The sequence below is a fragment of the Salvelinus alpinus genome, chromosome 8 (genome assembly GCF_045679555.1).
Source record: "Salvelinus alpinus chromosome 8, SLU_Salpinus.1, whole genome shotgun sequence".
Lineage (NCBI taxonomy): Eukaryota > Metazoa > Chordata > Actinopteri > Salmoniformes > Salmonidae > Salvelinus > Salvelinus alpinus.
Genome location: NC_092093.1, coordinates 28,418,588 through 28,431,759, shown reverse-complemented (window position 1 = coordinate 28,431,759; position 13,172 = coordinate 28,418,588). Strand labels below are relative to the sequence as shown.

At 45.1% G+C, this 13,172-nt stretch overlaps 1 protein-coding gene across 1 annotated transcript in view; it reads right to left on the bottom strand.

The window, feature by feature from the left end:
- LOC139582866 (protein dispatched homolog 1-like) overlaps positions 1–13,172 on the bottom strand; it is a 74,621-nt gene that overhangs the window by 45,960 nt on the left and 15,489 nt on the right. The gene's annotated exons all lie outside the window — the stretch shown is intronic.

Sequence of the window (13,172 nt, the reverse complement as noted above, 5' to 3'; positions counted from 1 at the left end):
AACCAATGCTCTACCAAGAGGGGTTTGGAGGGAGGAAGGGGGAGGAGAGGAAGCTATTCCTCCCTCTCCCTCCATTAACGATGATGCCAACAACTATGTGCCTGGGAAAGAGAGGTCCTGGTGCCAGAGGTCCTGGTGCCACTGACTGAACAGAGCGCTATTGAAAGCCAACATGTGGTCCACATCACCAATTACCAAGGTGTGCTGAGATAGCCACAAGAAGATCAAGAGAACTGTAGCCATTGAAGAAGGGAAATGTGGACAGATTCGTTTTTGGGGGTAAATTGGTGTAAAAACTTTAGGTCACAGGTACATTAACATAATGGGCAAAAATGTGCAGTCTTCAAGATCCTCAAATTGTTTGACATTCCTTCAATATAAATTCAAGATCTTAATGACTTAATTTATTTTCTAAACAACTTAAATTCACACAGTAGACCTATCAGTTCAAAACCTGAACTTCTGACATAGGCCTAGGTCTACATTCACCACAATTCTACATCAATTAAAGCTGCAATATGTAACTTTTTGGGGCAACCTGACCAAATTCACATAGAAAAGTGTGTTATAGATCTGTCATTCTCATTTAAAACAAGTCTATGTGCGCTATTTCTATGCTCCCATTCTTAAGTTCCGGTTTTGCGTCTTTTACAGTGGTTTAGATGGTACAATGATTATCTACACCAGTGGTTCCCAAACTTTTCATAGTCCCGTATCCCTTCAAACATTCAACCTCCAGCTGCATACCCCTCTCTAGCACCAGGGTCAGCGCACTCTCAAATGTTGTTTTTGCCATCATTGTAAGCCTGCCACACACACACTATACGATACATTTATTAAACATAAGAATGAGTGAGAGTTTTTGTCACAACCCGGCTCGTGGGAAGTGACAAAGAGCTCTTATAGGACTAGGGCACAAATAATAATAATAATCAATAATTTTGCTCTTTATTTAACCATCTTACATATAAAACCTTATTTTTTCATCTAAAATTGTGAAAAACTCACCACAGGTTAATGAGAAGGGTGTGCTTGAAAGGATGCACAGAACTCTGCATTGTTGGGTTGTATTGGAGAGAGTCTCAGTATTAAATAACTTTCCACACACAGTTTGTGCCTTTATTTAGTGTTCATGCTAGTGAGGGCCGAGAATCCACTCTCACCTACACTACTGTTCAAAAGTTTGGGGTCACTTAGAAATGTCCTTGTTATTGAAAGAAAAGCACATTTTTTGTCCATTAAAATAACATCAAATTGATCAGAAATACAGTGTAGACATTGTTAACGTTGTAAATGACTACTGTAGCTGGAAACAGCTGATTTTTGATGGAATATCTACATAGGCCTATTATCAGCAACCATCACTCCTGTGTTCCAATGGCACATTGTGTTAGCTAATCCAAGTTTAGCATTTTAAAAGGCTAATTGATGATTAGAAAACCCTTTTGCAATTATGTTAGCACAGCTGAAAACCATTGTGCTGATTAAAGAAGCAATACAACTGTCCTTCTTTAGACTAGTTGAGTATCTGGAGCATCAGCATTTGTGGGTTCGATTACAGGCTCAAAATGGCCAGAAACAAATACCTTTCTCTGATATAGTCTATTCTTGTTCTGAGAAATGAAGGCTAGTCCATGCAAGAAAATGCCAAGAAACTGAAGATCTCGTACAACGCGGTGTACTACTCCCTTCACAGAACAGTGCAAACGGTCTCTAAACAGAATAGAAAGAGGAGTGTGAGGCCCTGGTGCACAACTGAGCAAGAGGACAAGTACATTAGAGAGTCTAGTTTGAGAAACAGACACCTCACAAGTCCTCAACTGGCAGCTTCATTAAATAGTACCCGCAAAACACCCGTCTCGTCTCTCAATACAAAAAAAAGGGTCATACTTTGCCCCTTGATAACCAGCGCACTTCTGTATGTTGTAAAAGCGTTACATGGTCGCTGCCCATATCATTGCATAGTGCAGAAAATACAAGAGAGTTCAGGGGCCTTGCTTTAACAAAGCTAACCATTTTCACTGTAGTGTCCAAAACGTATTTCAAGCTGTCAGGCATTCCCTTGGCAGCAAGAACCTCTCGGTGGATGCTGCAGTGTACCCAAGTGGCATCGGGAGCAACTGCTTGCACGTGCGTTACCACTCCACTATGTCTCCCTGTCATGGCTTTTGCGCCATCAGTACAGATACCAACATGATCAGCAGCTACGTTTGGCTACCTACGGACCGTTAGTGGAATTCCCGCAAGAGATTAACGGTTAATGTGATTGGATGTTAATTATTTGACTAGGCTACCTGTATTTGACATTGTGTTGTTATTTCGCTGAACATGGTTAAGTTTTATTTTTGGCAGTGAAACGAGGCTACTCAGGTGAGAGAAAAAACTCACCCAAATGTATAGCCCCGTTGGAAAACATAAATGGACTGTTTGAAAAAAAAAAAGTAAAACAAATGTGTATCACATTTATATTTGGTGTACCCCCGACGGGATTGTGCGTACCCCCAGGGAATACCTGCTCTACACTATACTTGCTTGTTTTGTCACAAACTAAAATTAGGCGAACAATTCTAATTTTAGCAACTAGGAAATGGTGGAGCGATTTCTGCATAGTGCATCTTTAAGTTGTTCAACCTGACTTTTTATGGAAACCACTTCTACATTCCATGCTTTTTTCTGTCTCCCAGATATGTAGCCTGCATGTTCTATGCATGTTACTATTTACAACATAGACCATGTGGTCTGTATTAGGAGGGGAACGGAACATCATTAGCATTTGACAAGAAAAACATCTGGCTTTATTTATTAGATCACAAAAAGACAAGCCAAGGTACCAACAAATGCACTAGTTTGCTGAACAATTTGTGAAGGGTAGTAAGAGAGACAATGCTCTATGTCGGCTACATTTTCTTTACAATTCCAGTATAACATCAGTTGTTTCGTGCGGCAAAACTAAGTTGGTCTCTGCTGTTTTGGTACAAAAATGTGTCTAAGATCTTTGAGGGTAAAACACTTCCATACTAATTTAGATGAAGTCCTAAACACAGGCCCAATTAATTCACATACATCCTGCTCACAAATTATTTCCATCTCCCCCTGCCTGGTCACTGAACGGCACAGTCCCAGCATGGTGCAAGCCAATTACTTCAATGAGGCTTGGCTTGAGTCACAGTCAAAACTCATTTCCAAAGGAGTCACTCCAATTCACTGGGCAAGTTCAAAACCATGGAATCACTGAGTCCTGTGTTCGAATCCTCTTCTGAGAAGACACATTTTAGTTTGATGTAAATGGACGTTCGGAAAAAACAAGTGTTCTTTACATTTAAGCTCAATTCGGGGCACTGATCCTCTTAAGAAAGCCTGTTGATTTAGACAACAAAACCATCACCCAAAGTATTTACTTTTGCGATGACAACACAAGGGGAGGAATTCGGGCAATGACTGTTTATCACAGGCTCATTTCCTTTGAGTGAAGGGCATCCTCAGACACCAGTGTGTCTCCCTTACTCCCGCGCCTCGGGGTCTGAAAGGATCCTCTGGTCATGTTTAACACAGGCATTCCGCCGATACATACCCGCACAAATCCCAGAGCGGCATTTGTCAACCATTGCCTTGGCAACAAAACCCCAGGAGGACAGAAGAATATAGAAAAATAACAAATCACCCAGTCTGCTGAAGGAGAATGAAGGTGGTGGTGGTTCTAAAAAAATGACATGAGAAAACTGTTCACTTCTAAATCATAAGCGTTGCTTACATTGGAGTTTCCAATGGCCTGAATAGATTCCAAAAACTCTCCTTGTTTTTAGTTTGAAGACGCCGCAGTATTTGGTCTCCTCCACCACTGAGTTAAGGTAGGCCTATGCCTATATCAACTCCTGAAAGCTTTTGTGGAAAAGACGGACTACCATTGAGGAAAAAGTAATCCCCTTTTTGCTTTCAAAGATCATTTTCCCATTTTTGTTTTACATGTGAGTAATGAGTCATAGACATTTGGATTCCTGCGGGCTTACTGTCTTATTCTATTCAACGTGGACGTCTCTCTCAATTGTATTGGATCAAAGTTCAAATGTTTTTTCTTTCAAGAAAACTCCAAAAGCCAAAGCAACCTCTGCTATAGGATCAACTATACTGAGCAAAAACCCAGGCAGGCAGCCTTGAGAGAACATCTCCCAGGATCTATGCCAAGAATGACTCTAGCACTTCTCTTCCTCCCCTCCATTCGCTGACTTTTGCTCTGAGCATGCTATGCTGCGAATTTACATGCAAGCTAAACTCAATAAGTTTAACAAAAACACATGAAAGTGTCATGTTTTGTCATTGATTATCATGTCTTGTCCCTGTGCTTCCCTCTGCTGGTCTTATTAGGTTCTTTCTCTTTCTCTCTCTCTCTCCTCCTCCCTCTCTCCCTCTCCCGCTCTCTCTCTCTCTATCGTTCCGTTCCTGCTCCCAGCTGTTTCTCATTCTCCCTACGACCTCATTTGCTCTTTCACACCTGTCCCCTATTTTGCCCTCTGATTAGAGTCCCTATTTCTCCCTCTGTTTTCCGCTCCTGTCGTTGTCGGATTCTTGTTTGACGTTTGCTGTTTCTGTGTCCTTGTTCCGCCCTATCGTGTTTTTGCCTTCATCAGATGCTGCGTGTGAGCAGGTGTCTAGGGGTCGCGTCTCCAGTCGTTCATCTCTACTGACGAGAGGATTTCAGTTTTCCTGTTTTGTTTTTACCTTAGATATATCAGGAGTATCGTTTTTGTCTATGACTGGAATAAAGACTCTGTTTCTATTTCGTCGCTTTTGGGTCCTCCTTCATCAGCATAACAGAAGAATCCGACCAAGATGGACCCAGCGACTATGGATTCTCTCAACACTGCCGTCGGGTTCCAGGGAGCAATGCTCGGCAGACACGAGCAGGAATTGTTTGCTGCTCGTCATGCCGTTGAGACCCTGGCCGCTCAGGTCTCTGATCTCTCTGGACAGTTTCAGAGTCTTCGTCTTGTGCCACCAGCTACTTCCTGGTCTTCCGAGTCTCCGGAACCTAGGGTTAATAACCCACCATGTTACTCTGGGCAGCCCACTGAGTGTCGCTCTTTTCTCACCCAGTGTGATATTGTGTTCTCTCTCCAGCCCAACACGTACTCTAGTGAGAGAGCTCGGATCGCTTACGTCATATCACTCCTTACTGGTCGGGCTCGGGAGTGGGGCACAGCTATCTGGGAGGCAAGGGCTGAGTGTTCTAACGTTTATCAGAACTTTAAGGAGGAGATGATACGGGTCTTTGATCGTTCAGTTTTTGGGAAGGAGGCTTCCAGGGGTCTGGCTTCCCTATGTCAAGGTGATCGATCCATAACGGATTACTCTATAGAGTTTCGTACTCTTGCTGCATCCAGTGACTGGAACGAGCCGGCGTTGCTCGCTCGTTTTCTGGAGGGACTCCACGCTGAGGTTAAGGATGAGATTCTCTCCCGGGAGGTTCCTTCCAGCGTGGACTCGTTGATTGCACTCGCCATCCGCATAGAACGACGGGTAGATCTTCGTCACCGAGCTCGGGGAAGAGAGCTCGCGTTAGCGGGGCTTCCCTTCTCCGCATCTCGACCATCTCCTTCCATCGGCTCAGAGACTGAGCCCATGCAGCTGGGAGGTGTTCACATCTCGACTAAGGAGAGGGAACGGAGAATCACCAACCGCCTTTGCTTCTATTGCGGTTCTGCTGGACATTTTGTCATGTCATGTCCAGTTAAAGGTCAGAGATCATCAGTAAGTGGAGGGCTACTGGTGAGCGCTACTACTCAGGTCTCTCCATCAAGATCCTGTACTACCTTGTCGGTCCATCTACGCTGGACCGGGTCGGCTGCTTCCTGCAGTGCCTTGATAGACTCTGGGGCTGAGGGTTGTTTTATGGACGAAGCATGGGCTCGGAAACATGACATTCCTCTCAGAGAGTTAGGGAGGATCACACCCATGTTCGCCTTAGATGGTAGTTCTCTCCCCAGTATCAGATATGAGACACTACCTTTAACCCTCACAGTATCTGGTAACCACAGTGAGACCATTTCTTTTTTGATTTTTTGTTCACCTGTTACACCTGTTGTTTTGGGTCATCCCTGGCTAGTATGTCATAATCCTTCTATTAATTGGTCTAGTAATTCTATCCTATCCTGGAACGTTTCTTGTCATGTGAAGTGTTTAATGTCTGCTATTCCTCCTGTTTCTTCTGTCCCCTCTACTCAGGAGGAGCCTGGTGATGTGACAGGAGTGCCGGAGGAACATCATGATCTACGCACGGTCTTCAGTCGGTCCAGAGCCAACTCTCTTCCTCCTCACCGGTCGTATGATTGTTGTATTGATCTCCATCCGGGGACCACTTCTCCTCGGGGTAGATTATTCTCTCTGTCGGCTCCCGAACGTAAGGCTCTCGATGATTATCTGTCTGCTGAAGGCATTCAGATGGATTCCGCTAAGGTCCAGGATGTCAGCGATTGGCCTGTTCCTAAGTCACGTGTCGAGTTACAGCGTTTTCTCGGTTTCGCTAATTTCTATCGGCGTTTCATTCGTAATTTCGGTCAAGTGGCTGCCCCTCTCACAGCTCTGACTTCTGTCAAGTCTTGTTTTAAGTGGTCTGGTACCGCCCAGGGAGCTTTTGATCTCCTCAAGAAGCGTTTTACATCCGCCCCTATCCTTGTTACTCCTGACGTCACTAAACAATTCATTGTCGAGGTTGACGCTTCAGAGGTGGGCGTGGGAGCCATTCTGTCCCAGCGCTTCCAGTCTGACGATAAGGTCCATCCTTGCGCTTACTTTTCTCATCGATTGTCGTCATCGGAACCCGAGGGGATTCTCCCTGAAGGGCGTGTTGTCGGGTTGACTGTCTGTGAAATTGAGAGACAGGTAAAGCAAGCACTCACTCACACTGCGTCGCCGCGCGCTTGTCCTAGTAACCTTCTGTTCGTTCCTGTCTCTATTCGTCTGGCTGTTCTTCAGTGGGCTCATTCTGCCAAGTTAGCTGGTCACCCCGGTGTTCGGGGTACGCTTGCTTCTATTCGCCAGCGGTTTTGGTGGCCTACTCAGGAGCGGGACACGCGCCGTTTCGTGGCTGCTTGTTCGGACTGCGCGCAGACTAAGTCAGGTAACTCTCCTCCTGCCGGTCGTCTTAGACCGCTTCCCATTCCTTCTCGACCATGGTCTCAGATCGCCTTAGACTTTAGTACCGGTCTGTCTTCGTCTGCGGGGAGGACTGTGAGAGCCGCCAATAAACGTAGGATTAAGAGTCTTAGGTATTGTCGCGGTCAGAGAGTGTGGCTTTCCACTCGTAACCTTTCCCTTACGACAGCTTCTCGCAAGTTGACTCCGCGGTTCATTGGTCCGTTTCGTGTCTCTCAGGTCGTTAATCCTGTCGCTGTGCGACTGCTTCTTCCGCGACATCTTCGTCGCGTCCACCCTGTCTTCCATGTCTCTTGTGTCAAGCCTTTTCTTCGCGCCCCCGTTCGTCTTCCCTCCCCCCCTCCCGTCCTTGTCGAGGGCGCTCCTATTTACAAGGAACGGAGGATCATGGACATGCGTTCTCAGGGACGTGGTCACCAGTACTTAGTGGATTGGGAGGGTTACGGTCCTGAGGAGAGGAGTTGGGTTCCTTCTCGGGACGTGCTGGACCGTTCGTTGATTGATGATTTCCTTCGTCGCCGCCAGGGTTCCTCCTCGAGTGCGCCAGGAGGCGCTTGGTGAGTGGGGGGGTACTGTCATGTTTTGTCATTGATTATCATGTCTTGTCCCTGTGCTTCCCTCTGCTGGTCTTATTAGGTTCTTTCTCTTTCTCTCTCTCTCTCCTCCTCCCTCTCTCCCTCTCCCGCTCTCTCTCTCTCTATCGTTCCGTTCCTGCTCCCAGCTGTTTCTCATTCTCCCTACGACCTCATTTGCTCTTTCACACCTGTCCCCTATTTTGCCCTCTGATTAGAGTCCCTATTTCTCCCTCTGTTTTCCGCTCCTGTCGTTGTCGGATTCTTGTTTGACGTTTGCTGTTTCTGTGTCCTTGTTCCGCCCTATCGTGTTTTTGCCTTCATCAGATGCTGCGTGTGAGCAGGTGTCTAGGGGTCGCGTCTCCAGTCGTTCATCTCTACTGACGAGAGGATTTCAGTTTTCCTGTTTTGTTTTTACCTTAGATATATCAGGAGTATCGTTTTTGTCTATGACTGGAATAAAGACTCTGTTTCTATTTCGTCGCTTTTGGGTCCTCCTTCATCAGCATAACAGAAAGAGCACTTAAGATGCATTTTCCTAAAGTGCTTAACAACCAAGGACAGGGGGAAAAGCAAAGCCCAGAAAGCAGATTAGCAACCGCTGCCCTTCCTGGAGAGCTGCCAAGAAACATCTCTGCGCTGCGCCTTATTTCAGCTGTTCAATTTCACGCTAGATATGTAAATTGCTTCTGAAACTCACACTGTACACCGTATGGGACTAGGTTTTAGGACAGGAAGAAATAGGATCGGATGACATGGGGATATCAACATGGGAAATCTGCAGTGATGAAAGCACAGTGGGGAGAGGCAACACCAAAGCAGGCTGAGTAATCCTCTAAACAAATCAAATAATGGCTGGATGAAAAGGGGGAGTAGCAGACACCCTTTGGAGTAAAATCAGCCCTAAAACTAAATCCCCAGTATTGAATCTGTGAACTACTGAAATACCTCGAGACCAACACACACACACACACACACACACACACACACACACACACACACACACACACACACACACACACACACACACACACACACACACACACACACACACACACACACACACACACACACACACACACACACACACACACACACACACACACCTTCATTCTTTAGTGGGCGGAACAGCTATCAGCAAAGTTGCCTATGGATTATCTGTAAAGATAAAGACATGAATAGAGTTACCAGACAAGCAAATATTGGGTCTGGGAACCATTCTTGTCTCACAATGCCTACTAGCCTATATCATTATCAGGTGACATATCATCATTTTAACAGGAATGTTGAAGGAAAGGCACACAAATCTACATCTCTGCCAAACCCGGAGCTCTCATCAAAAAGCAAACGACTTATCAGCTTAACCGCCCCAGCGTTAATTTTTCCACCACATCCAGAACAATCAACAAACCATGACACATGTACTATTAGGAAGCCAATGTTAGGTCATGGCCTAGGTTATGTGTACTGTTCGATTCAAGTTTAATATCAAAAATTTGAGTGACTGATTTACCAGTTATCCGCTCCCACAACACATACACTTAGCTATCTGTTTTTCTCACACAGCAAGGCTCCCATAAAAGGGTTCCCAAATATCTTTGCAGTGAAATTACAAATAGGTGTCACAACGTGTTCATTGACATGGAGCGCCCTGCAGCTGTTCCTGTGCATACTGATGGTGTTTGTGTTCCCAGGAGATGCAGACAAAGCGCTTCCAGGTCGTCCTCTAACCTGCCTTCTCATTACTAAAGGTCAGGATATTTGAACACAACAATGACCTGCTGCCTCTAGGGACTCAGGGGGCTGCGAAGCTCAGCCAGAGGCAGTGTTTGACTAAAGGTTCTCAATCCAACCCATCCTTCACTGCTCACTTTCATTTACTGTGGTCGTCCATCTTAAGTTGGCCTAAGACATCGTACCCCTGTCGCCCATTCTATTGTGACATAAATCCTCCTCCCGTTACCCTTCTAAGGCACTTATTAGGCACTTAATGGTAAGTAATCACACATAAATTCCAAATAAGTGCCAAAGATAGATTTAGGGCGCTTGGAGGGTTTTGTCCCAGGCTGTTGTGTTCACTCAAACCAGACCAAAAGATGAGATTGGGTGGAAACTCAGGGGCACGATATATTTCCTTGGATAAGGGGGCCTAATAATGACTTCCTGGCATCCTGCATTTAAAGAGAAAACAAAACACAAAAGCACCCTACACAATGCTGCGAAACAGCATTTTATCGAGGCTTCTAATACTAGGACTATACTGCAATCTGTTTTTAGGGTTATGGAAATGTAGAGGCGAAGTCAACATCTGGTTTTCGTAGTCCACGCCTCTGGCCTGACAGTCTCTCTGACTCAATCAAGGAGAGGAACCATTTGGCAACGCTCTGAGGCCCAAAAACGCACCCCTCGTCTGCCTGTCTGTCCCATACTCCCTCCTTCTGGCCCTCTACTTCAGGAACATGTGAAAAATCCCAATTACCAGGAAACCCGAGAAGCACACGTGGTTGTACGTGAACTTGGAATATGCAAAACACCGGGGCCGTTAACAAGAGCCATGTTGAAATGTGATAGACTGCGTCAGCAGGTCGTAAAACCCTCTCAAGATCAATGTAATTATGGAAGCTTACACACAGACTTTCCGGATAAGCGGGAGGAGAGGTTTGCACGTTCTTCCAACCCCTTTAAAACCAAACAAGTGGAAGGTTTCCCCAGCTGCCTTCCATCAGCTACAATAATAGTGAATAAAAAACGTCCAAAACACCTGGAGGAGGGTGTCAACAAACACCCCTTATTCCAGGCCAAAGTGATGCACTCCATAAATCCTTTTGATTAGCTACAGTAGCGTGGCTAGGTGCCACTTAAATCAAACCGAAAGGGGAAGTCGCTCTGACCTTGAGCTTTGGAAGTGTCATTTAAGTGATCATTACAAAAACAAAGCTGGTTCTGTTTCTGGACGGAGAGAGGGAGGGAAAGAGGCGGCCCTGGGGGATGAAATTCAAAGCATGGTTACGAAAATAACACCCATTGTTGGAAGCCACCATAATAAAAATGGGGATAGACCTTTTAGAATATTCTTCAATTTTTTCTCTCAAAAAATAACAGGAAGTTCATATTTCCACACTCAAAACAACAGATGTAATGAACCAGAAGGGTTTTGAATTGATTAACCAGCGATGGTGACCAGTGACCTTTGAGAAGTTTCTTGTCAAACAAAATTACCTGCTCTATATTAACAAAAATGACAGAGTAAAATAGGAAAATATTACTTTCAGAAGTGAGCTCTAAAAACAAAGTTGAACTAAAATGATTTGAACACATAGGCCTACTCCATCATTGTCTTCAACTGGATGATCAATGAAAAAGCCACAACTGCCAAGAATAAGAATGCGATTGACCCTGGAGATGAAGCACATTTTTCCAAGCTAATGGCAACCAGTGGATTCACTGTGAAGTAATAAAAGAAGAGGTGATCCAGTTGGTCTCCAGGGGTCCATCCAATCCCTGTGTTTACAGTACAGGAGGGATGGCATAACTCAGGCCTGGGTATAAGCAGACAAATCACAAAGGCCAGTCTCCCGTTCTAACGCTTGGTAGCATGCCAGGTCCACAGAGAAAAAGAGAGGGTGGCCTGGCCTGCTGTAGGAATCGCTGCAGATGGCTACATGGTTCCACAATAGTCTAATGAGAACAGATGCAGTGCCTAAAGGCGGGGTGTGATAACCTAGAGGAGCCCACGTCAAGGGCACCAACAGGGAACAGTCCGTCAGCGTTAACCCTCACCTACGAGGAAATGAGCCGTTCTTCCCTGTTATCACGTACGTAGACATGGGTGGACTGAGGAGAGAAAGAGAGGAAATAAAGTCAAGCTAAAGTCAAGGCCAAAAGGCATCATCCTATCAGGTTACCATTAAACTACTATTTCCCTTTACTGTTCACTCCAAATTCTGATATCTGGAGGAGTAGGAGGATGAGATGAATATTGCCTTCATTTAACAGGGTACCCCATTGAGAACACATTCTTTTTTTACAGTAACAACCTGGCCATCTCTGGAGCTCAGGGCTGGGAGAAAGCAAGCAGCTCCTCCACTACACTACACTACACTACACAATCAGGGTCCAGACAGAGCATATAATGGGGATTGAAGAGCTGCCAGTGCTCCAGAGAATCCCATTTAGTAAACACTGACACAAGGCCTTGACTGTGGTTTAAACAGAGCTCCCTCTTTAACGAAAAAAATAACCCCAAAGCCGGGAGCTGGGCAACGTCATGTCATCCACTTTACTGAGCGAGGCTGAGCTGCCGTTCCAGCAGGAATCCAAAACAAAATCAGCATCAGTTTAACGCAGTACTAAAAAAAGAGAGAAGACCTTTGATGTTCTGACTGTTACCCTTACGGGCTACCATTTTCCCCCAAAATGTTGCCTTTTATTGGAACCTGTCTGCTGAACGTGATTTTTATCAATCGCTAAACCACATCCAAAAATATTTGAATTCCATTGGTTGATATAGAAACATTTCTGGTTGTCCATCAATCAAACTCTAGCAAACAGTCAGCTCACAGTAGTGAAATGAAACACACAGTTTCAAACCACAATTCAATAAAATACTTCAGTTCAACGAAAATATTGGCTACTGCTATCAAAACCAGTATTCCTCTGAGGGGATGGAACGCAAGCTAAATCATTTGTTTGGCAGTCGCTGTGCCTTTTAACTCAATGTATGGATAGGCTCAGACTTTACAAAGGTCTCTGTTGACTGAAACAAAATAAATGGATTAAGTTGAACCCAAAGCCTTCCCATCCCAGTCCCACCTTCTGCATGGTGACCAAATCAGCAGGCCCTCAGGGGGACTTTGGGCCCTGTCCAAGACTCTTGCGTACAGAGAGCCACTTCCCACCCTCATGGTTCTCTCTGGTTTGTGTCAGTCTAATGAACAGTTTCTTAATTGTTTGGAGCCAAGAACATGGAACTCTGGGAAGATTTACAGCACAGAGAGCAAGGGGAAATAAAATCCCACTCCTAGGTTCTGGCCAGCGAATACGGCTTACATTTGCAAATTTTTTCAATTTATCTCTTATTGAATTAAGAGTTCAGACTCTTGGACGCCTTTCAGTAGAAAACGTAGAGGACTAAAGCACTGACATTTTTCTTAAAGGCTTCAGCTCAGATGTGATAAATGATGGGAGCCTGGTTATGAAAGAGAAGTTTCAGGCTATGAATCAGCAATGGAGAGGGCAAACAGGTTAGGGCCCCGTCTGGCCACGATAAGAGCAACAGCAGAAGAGGCCTCTGCTTTGGTTGGGTCTCTGACATGATCATTAGGACCATGTTTCCATCAACACAGTTTCTGAATTCTATCACTAGGCATATTCTAATTGGTCTCCATGGTATTACTGGGTCAGCCCGGATGCCAAAAAGAACCAACGAATGACGGTTCAGTCAAACAACGC